Source organism: Nicotiana sylvestris, chromosome 12 (assembly GCF_000393655.2).
Source record: "Nicotiana sylvestris chromosome 12, ASM39365v2, whole genome shotgun sequence".
NCBI lineage: Eukaryota > Viridiplantae > Streptophyta > Magnoliopsida > Solanales > Solanaceae > Nicotiana > Nicotiana sylvestris.
The window spans coordinates 143,443,792-143,461,904 of NC_091068.1; the positions used below are offsets into that span (position 1 = coordinate 143,443,792).

Below are 18,113 nucleotides of genomic sequence, written 5' to 3' on the forward strand. Positions count from 1 at the left end.
CAACTAGGCTTGAAGGAGTTGGGATACCCGTATCAACTTCAACATTCACGGAAGCTTCAGCCACGGGAGAAGGAAAATCTTGAGTTCGATGAGCCTTCTCAATAGTTTCATTGATTTTAGCTAACTCAGATTCCAAGTTAAAAGTCTCTTGGCTAGCTTCAACTAGGGTATCACGGCGAGAATTCAAAAATGCCCAACTCACTTCAATGGCAGATTTATCCTCAAGGATTTCATAATCCCTTTCCTAGTCAGCAATTTCATTCTTTATATTCTCATTTTCAGCCAAGGCAGAAGTGTAAGAAGCTTGAAGATAGGCATGGGAACTTTCCAAGGCACAAACCTTATCAGAAGAAGATCGGAGGTCTTTTTGTGCTTGAGTCAGACTCTGCACGAGCTTTCCAGCATAAGCCTCTTTCTCACCCAAGAGAGCCTTCAACTCTCTAATATCTTCACTTGCCTTGGACAGCTGCTCGGAGAAAGAGGTTTCAAGGCGAGCCTTTTCTTTATCTTCTTGACTTGAGGAAGCCTTTTCAACTGCCAACTCTGAAGTCAAGGCCCGTACCTGCTGCTCCAATGTACTCTTACTTTCTTCTAAGTACTCCACATCAATCTGAAAGCTTTCATACTATTCCTTCCAATTGCACGCCTCTAATAGGGAATCACGCACTAATTGCTCTGAGAGGGAAACCCTTTTCATCATCTCTGTGCCGATAATATTGGCCTATAAAAAAAGAAAAGGAAGGGAAATGAGAATCTCAAAGATAGAAAAATTTTAAAGCGCAGGAAAGGAAAAAAGAGAAGGGGAATACCTTTAAAGAAGCGTGCATAATATCATTCATCAAAGTCAAGGAGCTATGGCTATCTAGCTTGGCTATTTCAATTGGTCCAATTAAGGGCTTTAGCCATACATCTGCTTGACCCGATTTCCTTAAGAGATTGCCCTTAGCGGGGACTTCAATGATCACTTGCCTCATAGCACCACTCCTACTTGAGGAGCCAACTTCAGCACGATGAATGATTGGGGGAGGAATTGTTGAAGGAGGAACAATAGAAGTAGGAACAGTAGAAGTAGTAAAGACAGTCTGGGGAGGAACGGAAATAGCCGAGATCGGCAAAGAAGGAGTCACAGACACGGGTGTAGAAAAAGAAGCCAGAGGTGATTCATCCAAAACTGGACCTAAGCTTTCACCACCAAACCCGCTGATAAAAAGCTGCTCAATAGAATCATGAGCAGCAGCAGGAGCAACATCATCGTCAGGAATCACTATCAGGGCCTCAACAGACTTGGTAAGGGGAATAGAACGACAGGGGGATACTTCTTATTCATCATCAGAAATGATGCGTCTTCGAGCCCGTGGCCTTGTTACTAAAGAGCTCTCGCCTTCCTCTTCTTCAGAATCTTGTTCATCAACGGCTTTTCTCTTCGATGAAGAACTCAAGATTATTTCTTGGGCCCTTTCCAAAGAGATACGAGAAGCCGCGACTACCTCGGCAGTAACTCCTCGAATAACAAATCCTGATAGAAAGAAGGATTGAAATTAGTTCAGAGAAATTAAAAATATATATAAGGTAAAATAAAATAAAAGTTCTTACCATGAGTTTTTACTTTCCAAACAAATCGTTGGGAAAGAGTCTTCCAAGATATACCATCCATTGGAGCAATCTTCAATAGCTTGTCTACCCAATCACGAAAATTGGGAACATCTTCCACAACTCCCATGGTTGCTGGAAAAGAAAAGCAAAATTAGAAGAAAAATCAACAAACTTGAAGAAAAAGGTAAGAGAAAGTCAGAAGACTCACGTGCAAAATTTCACTTCTCAGGGAAGGGAACATTCTCATCACCCACTAAACCAACAGTGGGGGCAGCAACAAACCTGACATACCAGCCACGGTCTTTGTCATCTTCAGGGCTCACTAAAACTCTTTTGCTCCTGGCTACTAGTGTAAAAACACCATTACGAAAGAGTCTATGGGAGTAAAGGTGGATCAGATGTGGGAAAGTAAAAGTCACACTAGCTGTGTTGGCCAAATGCCTCAAACAGGCAACAACCCTCCATATTATTGGGCTAATTTGACCTAAGCAAACATCAAAGAAACGACAGAACTCAAGGATAACATGGTCAATAGCTGGTTTAAATCCTAAAGTGAAAGGGTATGTATAAATAAAGGAAAATCTGGTTAAGTAGGAAGTAATTCTTTGATTCAGATTGGGAATGATAATAGGAAAATCATGAATCCAATGGCAGTCTCTGTGAACTATAGAAATTAAACCTTCAGTAATTTGAGTGGGATAGATATCAGCACGATCTAAAGAAGATACTTGGTTTCTAAGAGAATTTCTGTCATGATAAAAAGACAGTTTCGCAGGAACTATCTCTTCTACTGAAGGCTCACGAAGAGTTTCAGAAGTTTCTTTACCCCTAAAAGAAGATCTTTGTAAAAGAGAACCTCTAGTTCTAGAAGAAGGTCCAGAACTAGGTGAAGGAATAGAAGAACCACGTGCAGATCCTAAACTACGGAGCCTACCTCCTCTTCTGCTCCTACTGGGGGAATTAGGGAAGGTATCAACAATGGGAACCCTTCTAGGGTTAGGGTTTGATGAAGACATGATGATACGATGAAGAAGCAAACAGAGATTTGAGAAAATTGGGTGTTCAGAAAACTTTATGTTTTAAAGACAAAGAAGGAAGTTATATTCATACTGATAAGCAACCGCCAAAGGAAAAGGTGCAATTATGGAAGGACCATAATAATGATAACTGACGCTTCGTGAATAGTGAAGCTGTGAAAAAGCCTTAAAACTGCTGCAAAACTATAGAACTAATGAAAAGGTGACACGTGTGAAGAGCATTAAATGGAAGTGACAATTGAAGCATCGATTCTGTCATAGCATTAATGGTGACAAAAATCCTCATTTTAATGAAATCCACTTCCCAAATATTCAATCGATGAATAAATGGCAAGTGGGGGGACTATCTGTATTGGGAAAATTGAGTTTACATATTAAAGTGGTGTAAAGATGACGTGACATGACACATAGATTGGTCAAAGAATTAAAACTGGCAAAGAGACACCAGTTGCAACAGATACGAGCAGATGCAAAGGAAGAGGCACGGGCGGTTATACAAAAGACTCAGCGCTCGTACTTTTAAGTCCAAGAATCAAGGGAAATGAATCTGACACTACATAGGAGTACAGATACAGTATTTAATGAGCCTTAAATACTAAAAACGTTAGAGAATCTGTATTAAATACAATGATTATTTAACATAGCATTTAATATTTTAAATTGTCCATAATGGCCTTATTATGACAAAGGCAAAACGCATATCTCCAAAATAGCTATAAAAGGGAGAGAACAGATCAATTGTAGGGACACGAAATACTATCTGAATATACCGATTTACTTGCTTTTCTTCTAATTATCTTATTGCTAACCAAATTACTTTCTTTCATATATTTTTTTGATTATCAGTAACCCGAGTTCTTCTAAATTAAAGCTTTGACCGAAATTTCATTTTTTGGTTAAACAGATAACGAGATTGATCTGCTATTTAGACCTTGTAAGCTTTTGCACACCTTGTTATTAAAAGGGAACTTCTCCAAATTTAGGAAGACACTACACATCAGTGTCAAACTTAGAAACTATTACAAGGACATTACCAGTTTGATAGCTTTAGCAAGGATAAGAGGTGGGCATATTTCACCTTTAGTTGTTGTTGCGGCTAGTGCAAGGAATGAAGCTAAAACTACAAATGTGGTTGATAATGCTAAGACTAGTGTAGTTCATGCATTGCAAATTGCAAGAAATCTAGATTGGAAGTGGCAGAATATGAATTCCTTTTCTTTTGGACTTGATCACTATCATAAGAATAACAACAACAACAACAACAACAACAACAACAACAACAACAACAACAACAACAACAACAACAACAACAACAACAACAACAATAGTCTAGTGTAATCTCACTAGTGGGGTCTGAGGAGGGTAATGTGTACGCAGACCTTACCCACTAAAAATGCCTAGAACTTCAGCTTTAATGAAAGCAAGTGAGAGCTGGTAAAAAAGAACCAGCTCTCACTTGCTTTCATTAAAGCTGAAGTTCTAGGCATTTTTAGTAAATTGTTCTGTGACATGGATGCTGAAATTATAGTTGAAGATGCTGGTAGTAAAGTGTTGAAGGTATTTCCTTTGTTGTCGAAGTTGGCATGCCGATATTATGGAAACTTTGTTCCTTATTTACTGTTGCATTTTGAAGGGAAGTGTGATGGTGCTAATTCATAGTAATGTTATGGAATATTTATATTTTAAAGTGGTTATGTCACGACCCAATTTCTCCCTCCGTGAGTTGTCATGACGGCACCTAGTCTCTACGATCAAGTAAGCCTAACACTTTGCGGAAATGAAATAAAAGCATGAACGTTAACTATTAACAGTAACAAATATCTAATAAGCAACTGAATGCCACTCGGCATATACAATTATCACCTCTGAAATGTACCAAACAATTCCCAAAACTCGGAATACCGTAAGTCACAAGCTACTAAGAAGTCTTAACTGTTATGTACATCATTTCTATAGAAAGAAGGAAAAATGAACATGGGAGGATAGAGGGGGACTCTGAGGATCTGCGGGCGCGGGCAATGTACCTTGAAGTCTCCAATAAGCAGCAGCGATTGCATCTAATGATGAGGCTGATAAGATGAACCTAGATCTGCACACAAGAAAATATGTGCAGGAAAGGGTGCGAGTACTCTACAATGGTACCCAGTAAGTGCCGAGCCTAACCTCGGTCGAGTAGTGACGAGATCATGTCAGGGCCCTACTGGAATAAATATATTGAAATAAGACAAAATGAAATATCACAGTCAAAATAAATACAGAAATCTAACAGGAATAGAATCATATAAAGATAACAACTCACAACACAGAGATAACAACAAGGGATCTCCTAGGATACCGTCCCACAGTCCCAAACATAAATGTGTAGGGAATCTCCTGGAATACCGTTCTGTAATCCCAAAGTAAGTATGCAGTGTTGGGGATCTCCTGGAATACCGTTCCGTAGTCCCAAAGTAAAAATGCAGTACAGGTGAATCTCCCTGAATACCATTCCGTAGTCCCAAAGTAAATATGCAGCTTAAACAATAGAATTTCAACTACAACACGAAAATCCTACAACTTAGACTAAGTACAAGTCAATGAAGAAGCAGAAATTTCACTAAGCATGTTGCACAGAATTCAGGTAAGCAGCTAAGACACGTAGACATGCTATTCTAGACTAACCATGATAATTACATATATTAGTGTAGCTCAGTTAAAGGAAAACAGATATTTTACTTAATGGAAATGGAGTTTTTAAACAATTAGCTCGTGTATGCACTCGTCATCTCACATACACGATGCTCATATATCAAACAGTACCAAATCCTAAGGGGAGTTCCCCCCCCCCCACAAGGTTAGGCAAGCCACTTACCTCGAATCAATCTGTCACAATGCTCTTTCCATGAATATCCAACTCTGAATGGCCCAAATCTAGCCAAAATGAATTACCTAGCATAAATATAACTACCAGAAACTAATCTAGCTAATGAAATCAAAGCTAAGGTAAGAAATTGGAAAATCGTCCAAAATGCCTCCCCGGGTCCACGTCTCAAAATCGGGTAAAATTCACAAATTATGAACACACATTCACTCACGAGTTCACTCGTACCAAAATTATCCAAATCCGATGTCAAAATCTCAACCAAAACTTGAAATCTTAATTGAAGAACTTCTTTCCATTTTCCCCAATTTTTCACCCCAAAGCCGAAATTAAATGATAAAATTAATGATAGATTAGTGGAATATAACCAAATCAAGTTAAGAATCTTTACCCAATTGATATCTCTGAAAATCCCTCAAAATCTCATCCAAATTCGAGCTCCCAAACTTAAGTTTTGATAAAAATGGCTAACCCTCCATTTTGAAATGTTTAAGTACTGCTCAGTGATTCCTTCTTCGCGAACGCGGTCAAAGCCTCGCGAACGCAATGTACTAGTCGCAAACACGAAGCTCAACTAGCCCGACCCTACGCGAATGCGGGACCCTCATCGCTAACGCATAGGCTATTATGCCTGGAACCCATCTGTCAGTGACTCTACGCGAACGTGAGGTCCTTATCGCGAATGCGTAGCCTTAGTGTTTCATACCTTCACGAATGCGGGAAAAACTTCACAAACGCGAAGAGAAAACTCAGTCGGTCTCTCAGATGACCTACGCAAGCGCGAGACCTCTCTTGCGAACGCGATGAAGAAGAGGTATGCAACAAAATGCCAGAAATCTGCCAACTCCCAAAGTCCAAAAATGACCTGTTAACCACCCGAAACTCACCTCGAAGACCTTGGGACCAAAACCAAACATACCAACCAATCCTAAAACATCATACGATATCAAACCACGATGCCGATGCCGAAACCAATGCCGAAACTTCCAAATTCGACAACCGATGCTGAAACCAACCAAACCACGTCCAATTAACCCCAAATTTTGCACACAAGTCATATTCAACACTACAGACTTACTCCAACTTCCGGAATAGGAAACCGACCCCGATATTAAAAATTCGACTACCGGTCTAAATCTCCAAAAATTTGACTTTTGCCATTTCAAGCCTAAATGAGCTACGGACCTCCAAAACACAATCTGGACATGCCCCTAAGCCCAAAATCACCCAACGAAGCTAACGATCTCAGAACCATGATGTGAACCCAAATCATGATGTACGGCTCTCCAGAACCATGATATGAACTGCGTACCTCAGTCAAAGATGATAGATACCAGCATGCCATGAAGTCTGACAATCTCACGGATGTAAACTCGAGCCAATTGCTCGGAAGAATAGGTAGTCATCACAGGAAGAAAATGAGCTGACTTGGTCAGCCTATCCATAATCACCCAAACTGCATCAAACTTCTGCTAAGTCCGTGGGAATCCAACAACGAAAATAGTGATCTGATCCTATTTCCACTCCGGAATCTCTAACTCCTGAAGCAGACCACTCAGTCGTTGATGCTCATACTTCACCTGCTGGAAATTTAGACACCAAGCAACATACTCCACTATGTCCTTCTTTATCCTCATCCCCCAGTAATGCTGCCTCAAGTCCTGGTATATTTTTGCGGCACCCAGATGAATAGAGTACCGCGAGATATGATCCTCCTAAAGAATTAACTCACGCGAACCATCTACATTCCCTACACATAGCATACCCTTCATCCTCATTGCTACATCATCCCCAATAGTGACCTCCTTAGCATCACCGTGTTGGACCGTGTCCCTAAGGACAAGCAGATGGTGGTCATCATATTGACGATCCGTAATACAATCATAAAGAGAAGACCGAGAGGCCACACAAGCCAATACTCGACTAGGCTTAGAAATATCCAATCTCACAAACTGGCTGGCTAAGGCCTGAACATCCAACGCCATGGGCCTCTCTGCTGCTGGTAGATATGCTAAACTCCCCAAATTCTCTGTCTGGCGACTCAAAGCATCGACCACCACATTGGCCTTCCTAGGGTGGTACAAAATGGTGATATCATAATCCTTAAGTAGCTCTAACCACCTCCTCTGACGCAAATTAAGATCCTTCTGCTTGAACAGATGTTGCAAACTCCGGTGCTCAGTGTAGATCTCACAAGGGACACCATACAAATAGTGCCTCCAAATCTTTAAGGCATGAACAATAGCAGCTAACTCAAGGTCGTGGACAAAATAGTTCTTTTCATGCACCTTCAGCTGTCTAGACGCGAACGCAATCGCCTTATGGTCCTGCATCAACACCGCATCGAGGCCAACTCGTGACGCATCATAATAAACTGTATAAGACCCCAAACCTGAAGGCAATACCAATATTGGGGCTATAGTCAAAGTTATCTTGAGCTTCTGAAAGCTCTCCTCACACTCCTCCGTCCACCTGAACGGAGCACCCTTCTGGGTCAGCCTGGTTATAGTTGCTGCAATAGATGAAAATCCCTCAACAAATTGACGGTAATACCCCTGCCAAACCAAGGAAGTTCCGAATCTCTGTAGCTGAGGATAGTTTGGGCCAACTCTGCACTGCTTCCACTTTCTTCGGATCCACCTTGCTACCTTCACTCGATACCACATGACCCAAGAATGCTACGGAATCTAACCAGAACTCGCATTTAGAGAACTTTGCATATAACTTCTTTTCTCTTAAGGTCTGAAGTACTGTCCTCAGGTGCTGCTCATAATCTTCCCAAATCCGGGAGTACATCAGAATGTCATCAATAAAGACAATGACGAACAAGTCAAGATAAGGTTGAAATACACTGTGCATCAAATGCATAAATGCTGTTGGGGCATAGGTCAGCCCAAATGACACGACAAAGAACTCGTAATGACCATACCGAGTCCTAAAAGCAGTCTTCGGGATATCTGGCTCCCAAATCTTCAATTGATAATAATCTGAACGCAATTCAATCTTGGAAAATACCCTGGCACCCTGTAACTGATCGAATAAGCCATCAATACGAGGCAAAGGATATCGGTTCTTCACTATAACTTTGTTCAACTGGCGATAATCAATGCCAAACGCATAGAACCATCCTTTTTTTTCACAAACAAGACAGGAGCACCCCAATGTGACACACTAGGCTGAATGAAGCCTTTCTCAAGCAATTCCTGCAATTGTTCCTTCAACTCCTTCAACTCAGGATGGGACATACGGTAAGGAGGAATAGAGATAGGCTGAGTGCCCGATAACAAATTAATGCCAAAATCAATATCTTTGTCGGGCGGCATACCCGGAATATCAATTAAAAACACATCAGGTAAATCCCTCACTATTGGGACTAACTCAACTGTAGGTATATCAATACTGACATCTCTCACATAAGCTAGATACACATCATACCCCTTCTCAACCATTCATGAGCTTTAAGAAATGAAATAACTCTGCTGGGAGTGTAATCTAAGGTACCCCTCCACTCTAATCGCGATGAACCTAGCATAGCCAGCGTCACGGTCTTGGAGTGACAATCAAGAATAGCATAATAGGGCGGAAACCAGTCCATGCCCAAGATAACATCAAAATCTACCATGCTGAGTAATAATAAATTGGCTCTGATCTCAAAACCACTATTAACAATCAAACATAACCAGTACATGTGATCCACAATAAGAGAATCTCCCATAGGAGTAGACACATAAATAGGAGAACTCAAAAAATCCCGAGATATGCCCAAATGCAAGGCAAAATAAGATGACACATAAGAATAAGTGGAGCTTTGATCGAATAGAATCGATGCATCTCTATGATAGACCAGAACAACACTTATAATGACAAAATCGGAAGCAACAGTCTCGGTACTAGCAGGAAGAGCATAGTATCTAGCATGGCCTCCCCCTCTAGGGCAACCTCTACCTCCCAGACCTCCACCCCGAGCTGGCTGAGCAGGTGGAGTGGCAGCTGGTGTTGTAATCATAGCCTGAGAACCCTGTGGAACACGATGTGGCTAAGAAGTGTGTGGAGGTGCACCCTTCCTAAGTCGGGGCAATCCATCACCATATGACGAGCATCGCCACACTCAAAACAAGCTTTGGAAGGACGTGGCGGTCGTGGCTGGCTCGGGCCAGGTATGTTGGACTGACCGCTGATAACACCCTATGTAGGTGGCACACTAGATATTGGAGGTGCATAATAAGTCTCCCGAGGTCTAGGAGGAGCTGGAACACCACTGGCGGCTGGAAGAGCTGGATGAACGGGGCGACTCACATAATCCCTACCATGGCGAACTGCAGTTGGGGCACGAGTACTAGAAAAATGGCCAGACTCTTAAGACCTCTTGGCCTCTCTCTCCTCCCTATCCCCGAGCAAGCATTCCGTCCACTCTCCTAGCAATACTCACCACCTGCTGATACGAGATATCTATCTCTAACTCCTGGGCCATGCTGGTCTCTCGCGAACGCGATGAAGAGGAGGTATGCAACAAAATACTAGAAATCTACCAACTCCCAAAGTCCAAAAATGACCCGTTAACCACCCGAAACTCACCCGAGGCCCCCGGGACCTCAACCAAACATACCAACCAATCGTAAAATACCATACAAACTTAGTCGAGTCCTCAAACCACATCAAACAACGCTATAAACATAAATCATCTCCGATTCAAACTTAAGGAACTTGAACCTTCCAAATTCGACAACCGATGTCGAAACCAACCAAACCACGTTCGATTGACCCCAAATTTTGTACACAAGTCATATTCAATACTATGGACCTACTCCAACTTTCGGAATCTGAATTCATCCTCGATATCAAAAGTTCCACTACCGGTCCAAATCTCTAAAAATTTGACTTTCGCCATTTCAAGCCTAAATGAGCTACAGACCTCCAAAATACAATCCGGACATGCCTCTAAGCCCAAAATCACCCAGGTAGCTAACGAAATCAACGGAATTCCATTCCAGAGTCGTCTTCCAAAACTCTCCCGAGCCCTCGGGGCTCCAAACCAAACATGCACACAAGTCCAAAAATATCATACGGACTTGCTCGTGCGATCAAATCAACAAAATAACATCAACAATTCACATAGTTCCGACTATGGTCCAAATTTTATGACTTAATCCGTTTAGGGACTAAGTGTCCCAAAACACTCCAAAAACTAAAACGAAACCTCCTGGCAAGTCACAATAGCAGAAATAGATATGAGGAAGCAGTTAATAGAGTATCGGGACTATAACTCTCAAAACGACCGGCCGGATCGTTACAGGTTAATACCAATTTTGAGTATGACAGAGGAAGGGTCTCTATTAGTGTTACCCCACAAGATAAAATAGAAAATTGCAAGAAAGTTGTGTATGATCCTTCCCATTTGCTTAACAAGATTATCCTACCTCAAAAGAAATTGGATTGTATATCAGATGTGTATTTGTTTTGCTGGTCTAACACTCATAATGTTTCCCCAAAAGGAAAATTAAGTGAAAGTGCTGAATATGATACTATTACTTCACACATGGAATTCTGGGGTGTACTTGAAGTAGTCACAGTCTCATTCTCGAGACAAATCCAGCAGGTTCTTTGTTTTAGTGAAGGAGCAAAGGTGATGTTTTGCAAGGAATTCTTCTCCCTCTTTCAACAAGTTCACTTGCAAAAGTATGATCACTGATGGTGAGAATTTTGAATCATGGATTCGACTTCCTAATGATAGCACTTGCACTGTTGTAGCAGTAAAGCTTATGAACATTGATCCAAAGAAGCTGGCAGAGTATGGGGGCTATATTCGGGATTTAAACAAGCTATTCTTTTCATTGTTGAAACTCTTCAAAGCCAAGAGGAAAACAAGATCATCAAGCTAGTCCTTCTCAATTACAAAGATCGTTGGATGTTTCTTAAGGCACGAAAGAAAAATATCAAACTAACTGATTTGAGGACTTCAATAATATATAATGCTTGCACAGGGCTGACAGTCATTGATCTGGAAAGATACAAATGCTTCCAGAGTAAATTTTTCCATCTCTCCTTCCTTGAGGGCAAGGAAGTTCTTAAGGGGGGAGAACTGATACGATTTAAAATGAAAGGGGTTGGAGTTATTGGTGGAGCTTGTACAATGGGCTTGCAATGATGTGCTATGAAGTTAGTGAGAGGAGTTGGTGGAGTAGCTAACAAGTCTTACTATTTGCAATTGAGTCCATTTAGCTAATTTACTTTATTATTTTATTACCCCTTGTAAGTTTCTCTTATTTCTTTTTGGTCCTTACATCTTTACTTACGTTTACAGCTATATGTACTGAGCATCGGCTCATTTTCATGGCATGAATGAAATCTGTCATTTTCTTTTCCTTAGCTTAGCTTAATTCTTAGCTTTAGTTCTTCTTAAATTCTCAAATCGTAACACAATTGATCACGCTATAGTGTTTTTTTCCTGGGCATGTGATGAAGTGGATTTTATTATTAAATGGAAAGAAAGTTTGCCATTTTATTTATTATAGTAATCTGAGATCGTGAAGACTACAAATCCGATACCTTTTTTATTTTATTGCGGGAAACAAGATTTGAAATGGGGGAACGCAGAATATATTTTAATGCTGCTTTCAAATCTTTTGACGTTACCAGATAGTATTCCAACAAAAACACGTGGTTTGACTGGGTGGAGAGAAGTCGAAACATGATAAGACGATCAACAATGAGTAAAAAGATTATGGAATGGATCTGCTTTGTACTCAAAGAGGCTTCAAAAGACCAAAAGAATGTGGTAAGGAGATGGAAAACAAGAGATAAGAGTTCAGAATACTTCTGTACTAGGAAGTATAATGAGCACGGAAGGTATATGAGCATCTTGTCTCTACAAGGGGCAGCTAGATCAATTATTATCATACCTGAGTCAGTCATAAATACAGGATGGAAGGATGTAGCATTTCAGATAGAAAGTTTTATTAAATGTGAATCTCAATTAAACACACTGATACCCACCAGAATATCTAAATCAAACTACCCATATGCTAGAGCAGTCAAAGAGAGTTAAATGGCAACCTAACATTACTCATGAGGTAAAGAGCAACCCATTAAATGGAGTCATTAAAATTGCCGAAATACCTGGAGCAAAGGACACAGGACTGCTGAGCAGGTGTGTCGTTAGATATTTTAGAAAGGAGGCCAAGGAGAGACCCACTTTAGCAAATATCAAGAGATGGGCCTCTGCATCTTGGAGTAAAGCCTTTGGGGTGAATGTGTACGACATGGCTCGAAATTTGTACCTTTTTGAATTCCCAAACAGGTACATGGCTGAGCAAATTATCCAAGGAGAATGGAGATGGAAGAACCAAAGGTTTTGTCTGGAATGGTGGAACCTCATTGCTTGATGTATACCCAACTCCCTCACAATTAAAACCACCTAGATCAGAGCCATGGGAGTTCCTCAGCATCTGTGGTCACAAAAAAATTTCAAAGAAATTGGAGATTTTTGTGGCGGGTGGATAGCCACTGAGGAAGAGACAGAATTGAGGAACCATCTGAAATGGGCTAGGATTGAAGTAGAACGAGATGGTCGGAATATACCTTTAGAGGTTATCATTGAGAGAGACGGGGTTAAAATCTTTATCCTAATCTGGGTGGAAAATCAAACTCGATTCGAGCTAGGTTTGTCGGAGAAGACAGAGTTACCGAAGTTGCTGAAGTCCAACGAAGAACCCATCAATTTGAAGCTTCTGAAAAACCCTAGGGTAAAGACCTCCTATGTAATAAATGAGAAGGACGGTCAGAAGTCAGTCTTGCAGGTGTGAATTAATAAAAGCTGCTCTACATTTATGGTAGAAGCATGTGCAAGGTATGCAAGAAAATTAGGGGAAGGGAAATTATTAGGCCATACTAGTGGAACAATAACTGGATCTGAACCAAAGTTTGGGCCTAATTTTTTGGCCCAAGTCATTTTTAATGATTTCGAACAAAGGCCCACAGAAGACATTAGAGTCGAATATTGCCTATAAGAATTGAAGGCAGTATCAATCTTTAAACAGAAGGAAATAGAGGACCAAAATTTAAACCTCGAGGAAACTGGCAAAATGGACAGCTATTCTGGGAATTCAATAATTTACATGGGAACAATAGAAGAAATTGGGGTAGGGATTTAGGAGAAAAAAAGGCAGAAGATACTATGGCCATAATCAAAGTGGGAGAAGATCAATCAAGGGTAAATCCTGGGCAACATCAGCAATTAAGTCGTATCAATTCGGAGATCAATGAGGAAGATTGGATAGTTGAAGATGTCAGCCCTATTTCTGTTTAGCATCATAATTCACTCACGGATAAAGAGATGAATGCAACACTTTGGGTACATTAGAACTTAGTCAGATTGAGCAAGATGTTTGGGGTGGATTTTCAGGGTCACGAAGAAGAAGTTTTGGATCTGCTATTGCAAATCGATAGCTGCAGACAAATTAGAAGGATGGAATCAGAATCAGATATCAAAAAGAATAGATTTAAAGGTAAGAAAGAGTTGAAAGATCTAGCCTCTTTTGATGTCAAATTCAAAAGTAATGGAAAAAGAAGTAGGGGAACCTCATGCCAGTTATTGATTTATGTTGATCAAATTAGTATCATGGAATGAGAGGGGTTTGAACGATTTGGCTAAGAGGAGAATTATAAAAATTTTGGTGAGGGAATGGATGGCAGATATTATCTGCTTTCAGGAAACAAAATTAGAGGGAGATATTAAGGAGGTTATTAGTCAGATTTGGGGAGGAGATGGGTGAGGTATGCATGTCTGAAAGCTAGTGGTACCAGAGAGGGGATTGCAATACTTTGGGATTGCAGAGTTTAGGAAGGAGAGGTGTTACAAATAGGAGCCTACACTTTGACATGTAGATTCAAGGCTCTATTGTAGAATTTCACATGCCATATCATAGGTGTATACGCCCCTTAATTGTGTCATTGAAAGGAGAGTTGTTTGGGGAGAAATGGGGACAGTAAGAGGCTTGATGGAAGGGATTTGGGCTTTATGTGGCGATTTCAATGTCACTAGATTTCCTTCCGAAAAGATGAATTGCAACAGAAGGCCTAGAGCTATGGTAGAGTCTCAAACTTTATAGAAGACATGGAGCTTATCGACCTTCAACTAGAAGGAGGAACTTTTACTTGGTTCAAAGGAGACAATAAGGTCATTGCTTCCAGAATTGATAGAATCTTAATCTCCAAAGATTGGGATGATAGATTCAGGAACATCAAACAAGTTCTCCTTCAAAGATTGATATCAGACCATGTTCATGTTTCATTACAATGTGGGTCTTGGGAGCAAACCAAATCATACTTTAAGTTTGATAATTGATGGCTGAATACTGAAGATTTTGTAGACAGGGTCAGAGAATAGTGGAACTCATTTGAATTCCATGGGAGGCTAGACTATGTATTAGCATGCAAACTCAAAGCTTTAAAAGGAAAACTTAGAGAATGGAGCAGAAGCAGCCAAGGAAACTTGGGAGTTCAAAGATCAGAATTGTTAAAACAAATGGCAGTCTTTGATTCTATTCAAGAAACAAGGGCACTGATAGAGGAGGAATCAGTGAGGAAGATGTCTATCCTCATGGAATATGAGGAACACCTCAAGAATGAAGAAGTCGCATGGAGGCAAAGATCCAGGGCTCTCTGGCTTAAGGAAGGAGACAGGAACACAAAGTTCTTCCACCAAACTGCTAATGCACATAAAAGATGAAACCACATTGATCAACTAGTGGTGAATGATGAAACAATTGAGGAACCAGGGAGAATCAAGTCAGTGATCATTGAATTTTATAAAAACCTTTATACAGAGACTTTGGAATGGAGACCTATAGCTAACTTCGACAATTGCCCCACAATATCAGAAGAAGAAAAGGAATTTTTACAAAACAGCTTTGAAGAACAAGAAGTTTTGACATGTCTGAAGCTATGTGCAGTAGATAAGGCTCCAGGGCCTGATGACTACACTATGGGTTTTTTAATCAAATGCTGGAATATATTGAAGTAAGATATCATGGAAGCTCTCCACAACTTTCACTCCCAAGAACTATTTGAAAGAAGTTTCAATGCAACATACATAGCCTTGATTCCCAAGAAGACGGGAGCCAAGGAATTAAGGGACTTTAGGCCTATAAGCTTAATAGGCAGCTTTTATAAACTACTTTAAAGGTTCTAACAGAGAGACTCAAGAGGGTGATAAACAAATTGGTGGATGCAAAGCAGATGACCTTCATCAAAGGAAGACAAATAATGGATGATGTTCTAATAGCCAATGAAGCAGTGGATTCTAGGAACAAACTAAAAAAGCCAAGAATTTTGTGCAAACTAGACATTGAGAAGGCATACGATCATGTTAATTGGAGTTTCTTGCTGAAAATGCTGGAACTAATGGGTTTTGGGAAGAAATGGATCAACTGAATGACTGCTTGTATCTCCATAGTTAGATTCTCCATTCTCATTAACGGGTCCCCTGAAGGCTTCTTCCCTGCACACAGAGGGTTAAGACAAAGAGATCCCTTATCTCCTTTTTTTCATAATAGTTATGGAGGGTCTGAACAACATGGTCAAAACTGTACAACTCAATGGATGGATCAAAGGCTTTGAGGTAGCAAGAATTGGGAACAACAACCTAGAAATTACACATCTCCAATATGCTGATGACACCTTAATTTTTTGTGATGCAAAAGAGGAGCAGTTGTGGTATTTGATAATTATCCTGGTTTTGTTTGAAGGTATATCAGGATTACACATTAACTAGAAAAAGAGCCTTTCATAATTAATGATGTGCTTGAGATGGAGCATCTATCACTAATTATGGGAGGTGAAGTAGGATCTCTTCCTGCGATCTATATTGGTTTGCCATTAGATGCTAAGTCTAAGTCTAAGGAAATATGGAACACAGTCATTGAAAAATGTGAGAGGAATCTATCTAGATGGAAAGCACAATATCTATCTATGGGAGGAAGATTGACTCTGATAAATTTTGTACTTGACTCACTTCCAACCTATATGATGTCATTCTTTTCCATCCCTGTAAGTGTCACTCGGAGACTGGATAGGATCAGAAGATCTTTCTTGTGGTAAGGAAACAAAAAAAGAGGGGTTTTCACTTAGTAAAACGGAAATCTCTCATTATTGGCAAGAACAAAGGTGGGCTAGGTATCAGGAATTTAAAGAATCAAAGTAAGGCCCTAAAAATGAAGTGGTTATGGAGATACTCTCAAGACCCTCAATCCCTATGGAGTAATGTCATTAAATCTAAATATGGAGAAGAAAACAACTGGGTTTCAAAGGAAGTCAACACAGCATATGGGGTTAGCTTATGGAGATCTATCAGAACACTTTGGCTTGCAGTGAAGAGCCAATCTTACGTCAGAGTGAAAAATGGTACCAAAACTTCCTTCTGGAAGGATAATTGGTTGGGATCTGGAATCTTGATGGAACTATTCCCTGATATGTATGGCCTAGCTCAACACAAACAAAAGACAATTGCTGAAATGTAGACTCCTCAAGGTTGGGATCTAATACTTAGAAGAAGGCTGAGTGACTGGGAACTAAGTAGGATGACTGAGCTCTACAAGCAACTGGAAGTATTCAAAGGCCTATAGAATGGAAGGGATATTTTTTGGTGGAAGGGCCACAATAATGGCATACATAAGGTGAATAAAGCGTACAAGATGTTTAATCATTCAAATATACAGATCACTAATTGTCCATGGAAACATATTTGGAAAGTCAAGATACCTTACAAGGTATCTTGCTTCACTTGGTTACTTGCAAAGGAGGCAGTTCTGACACAGGACAATCTTATGAAGAGGGGGATCCCACTGTGCTCTAGGTGCTTTTATGTGGGAAAACAACTGAGACAATTAGCCATCTATTTCTACAATGCAGGATCACAGATCAACTATGGAAGATATTTATTAATCTCAGAGGTATCTCATGGACAATGCCCTCTAAGATTACTGAAGTGCTCACTAGTTGGGATGAAGCTCGAACTGGAGCTGGTAGCAGAGATGATGGAGGACTATCCTAGCATGTATATGGTGGACAATCTGGAAAGAGAGGAACTCTAGATGTTTTGAGGACAACAACAATTCAGTGCAGAAGATCAAAATGAATTGTGTCCTACTTTTTTATTTTTGGTGTAAACAAAAGTGGCCAGAAGATACTGTATCAATCCTAGAAGCTCTAGAATACTGCTAGGATAGTAGCTTAGTAGCCTCCTTTTTTTGTTTTAATGTAACTATGGTTTCGGTACAACCTATGTACCATTATATAAATATACACAAATGTTACCTTCTCAACAAAAAAAGTAATCTGAGTCGGATTTCAAATAAAGATTTTGACGTTGCCATTTTTCATTGGCAAAATTTCTGAAAATATTAGATTTTGTAATAATTCAGAACTTCGGTAGTACCTTCTGTACTTTATTTTATCTAGAAAGTGGTGTAATGGTAAGAATTCACCACTCTTAACTAGAGGTGTCGAGTTCAAGCATCGAGAATGGATAACCTTTTGATAGATAGCGGTTTACCTTCTTAGTGGGCCTTCCCAGTGGATCCAAATATAATCTGGCCAATGGACTTCCAATACTGGATGCTTTAAAA

The 18,113-nt window shown here is 40.2% G+C and overlaps 1 protein-coding gene across 1 annotated transcript in view; it reads left to right on the plus strand.

The window, feature by feature from the left end:
- Positions 1–18,113, plus strand: part of LOC104244216 (uncharacterized) — a 44,320-nt gene that overhangs the window by 18,399 nt on the left and 7,808 nt on the right. The window lies entirely within an intron of this gene.